Source organism: Chiloscyllium plagiosum, chromosome 15, assembly GCF_004010195.1.
Source record: "Chiloscyllium plagiosum isolate BGI_BamShark_2017 chromosome 15, ASM401019v2, whole genome shotgun sequence".
NCBI lineage: Eukaryota > Metazoa > Chordata > Chondrichthyes > Orectolobiformes > Hemiscylliidae > Chiloscyllium > Chiloscyllium plagiosum.
The window spans coordinates 33,573,514-33,576,891 of NC_057724.1; positions in this window are offsets into that span (position 1 = coordinate 33,573,514).

The window sequence follows — 3,378 nt, forward strand, 5'->3', positions numbered from 1 at the left end:
TTGCCTCATCAATCCTCTTTGTTACTTCCTCAAAAAACTCAATCAAGTTTGTGAGACATGATTTCCCGCGCACAAAGCCATGTTGACTAACCCTAATCAGTCCTTGCCTTTCCAAATACATGTACACCCTGTCCCTCAAGATTCCCTCTAACAACTTGCCCACCACTGAGGTCAGGCTCACCGGTCTATAGTTCCCTGGCTTGTCCTTTCCACCCTTCTTAAACAGCGGCACCACGTTTACCAACCTCCAGTCTTCCGGCACCTCACCTGTGACTATCGATGATACAAATATCTCAGCAAAAGCCCAGCAATCACTTCGCTAGCTTCCCACAGAGTTCTCGGGTACACCTGATCAGGTCCTGGGGATCTAGAACATAGAACATAGAACATAGAAAAAGACAGCGCAGTACAGGCCCTTTGGCCCTCGATGTTGCGCCGATCCAAGCCCACCTAACCTACACTAGCCCACTATCCTCCATATGCCTATCCAATGCCCGTTTAAATGCCCATAAAGAGGGAGAGTCCACCACTGCTACTGGCAGGGCATTCCATGAACTCACGACCTCTATCCACCTTTAACCGTTTCAAGACATCCAGCACTTCCTACTCTGTAATCTGAACATTTTGCGAGATGTCACCATCTATTTCCCTACAGTCTATATCTTCCATATCCTTTTCCACATTAAATACTGAAGCAGGCCGAAGGGCCTGTTTCCACACTGTAGGGAATCTAATCTTTAATTCTTCTGCAGGTCATCTTAAATCCATGTCCTCCAGTTATTCACCTACTAAACAGCAGAAAATAGTTTGGGCCTGTCAATTGTTATCAAAAACATCCATGAAAGAATGTAATCCATTATTATTTACATCAACTCCATCACCTATAAGACTAATTATCTGAAGATCAACAAGACAAATTGCAATGGGTAAATCTGAGTGGGGATTGGAAAAATAACATGTACCATAAAGTAACATTCTTCAGAGAGAGTCAAATGTTCTCATAGTTTATGAGTTAATCACAGCAACCCATCAGATGTACAGCACAACAGAATCCTCATATCTGGCCATCGGAATTCTGCGTCTCAGCAACGCATCTGACAGTGGGTCGAGAGTGCGGTGCTGGAAAAGCACAGCAGGCCAGGCAGCATCCGAGGAGCAGGAGAACCAACACCCTGGGCACAAGCTCCCCATCAGGAACTGTATCAATTCCTGATGAAGAGCCCACGCCTGAAACGTCCACCCCCCCCCACCCGCTCCTCGGATGCTCCCCTCTCCCCTCACCCGCCATACTCCCCCAGCACCACACTCCCGACTCTGATCTCCAGCAGCTGCAGACCTCACTTTCTTCTATCTGACAGCGGGCATACACTGGGATATCTACAAGGCAAGCAAGGAAACACGCCCTATGGCACCAAGAAAGCCCTCAGGTCCCCATGAGTTTAGTCAGCTGGATAAAGTCGCCATAGTCCAAGAAGCTCTCTTGTTAGTGAGGGACAACTGATGGTGGTTTAATCCGAGTGTCACAAAACTTCAAGCGAGGACGAAGATTGAACATTCATGGTGACCTTAGTCAGTGACAAGAATGGAACCTGCGCTGTTGGCATCATTCAATATTACAAGCCAGCCAAATAAGTTAACCGGCTCTTAGCTGTCAAGCCAGCTAACCTATACTTCAGAACACTGTCCACACTCTGGGTTCAATTAGGCAGACTTCGGACCTGCCTCCTTCTCCTGCCCTTGAGTGTGGAAAGTAAAGGCGAACTACCACTAACACAATAACAAGTGTCAATAAAGCATCAGCTCAGGGTAAAGCATCAGCAGACAACAAGCCAAGGAGCCAACTTTGTGCAGAGCAACACAGGGAATGGAATCTCCCCATTCAGGAGGTACACATGATACTGGCTGCAGCAATGAACTACATTGGAAACAAGGGTCTTCAGCTCAATTCCTGACCCGTGCCAGAGTATTGCTGAGAACCACCATTTGCCCTCAGGGCAGCCAACAGCATTGGAGCAGCAAGAGGCTATTCAGCCCCTCAAGCGTTCTTCAGTCCAAATATGTGTAGGTTAGGTGGATTGGCCATACTAAATAGCCCCACAGTATCTGGGGATGTGCAGGTTAGGTGGATTGGTCATGCTAAATTGCCCCATAGTATCTGGGGATATGCAGGTTAGGTGGATTGGTCATGCTAAATTGCCCCATGGTATCTGGGGATGTGCAGGTTAGGTGGATTGGCCATGCTAAATTGTGTCGTAGTATTTGGGAATGTGCAGGTTAGGTGGATTGGCCATGCTAAATTGTGCCGTAGTATCTGGGAATGTGCAGGTTAGGTGGATTAAGCATGTGAAATGCAGGGTGATAGGGATGGCGTGGGGTTGGGTCTGTTTGAGATGCTCTTTGGAGAGTCAGTGTGGAGTCTGTGAATGGCCTGCTTACTCACTGTAGGAATTGTTTGCTTCTATAAATATTTCAGCAGATCATGGTCTACTTTTTGGTTCCACAATTTCTTAACTAACAAAACGTATCATACTCAGTTTCCAAAACGCCAACCATCCCAGCATCCGTAGCCTTTTGTCTAAAACAAGAGGACTTTGGGCTCCCATTCCTTACCATCAATAACTGACTCTTGGTAAAACGTGCATATGTGGCAGCAAATGAGGGGCATGACTGAGGTCAGCTTCATGTCGCCCGTAGCCAAAAAGCCAAGTCCATAATTGTTTAGATCCCACGTGAAGAGAGTGCAACGGTCCCCGACAGTACGTACAAAGGTCACAAACCTGGACGCTCAATAAGGGGCCCATGAGAATCAGTACTCGAGCATTTAGATAACCCCTGTGCCTCCTGGCAATGAGTATCGGAAAATTCCTAACACTAAAGTGACTGGAACCTCTTGATTTGCTTATTTGCATCAAGGGGATCAGTGTGCTGAACAACAACATCACTCTTAGAAGATGCCAGTCTAATTGCACAGACAGAAAAGTTGCAGTCTGATATCAGTGCAGTCATTACAAAATGGTACTCTTTATTGGTGCTATTTCTGAAGTCTGCAATATAACAGGCAGTACAGGATTTAATCCCTGGTGCTTGTTCTGCTGTGCAATAAGAACGCGCCTGGTCTGGTTATGATGTCAACTCCAGCTTCCTGTCTGCACTCCACACTCCTCCATTTAGAATCCCTACAGTACGGAAGCTGGCCACTCAGTCCATCGAGTCTGCACCCCCCTCCAAAAAGCATTCCACCCAGGCCCACCCCCTATCTCCGTAAACACCATGGCCAACCTACACAACATGCACATCCCTGGACACTATGGGCAATTTAGCGTGACCAATCTATCTAACCTGCACAGCTTTGGAATGTGGGAGGAAACCCACACAGAC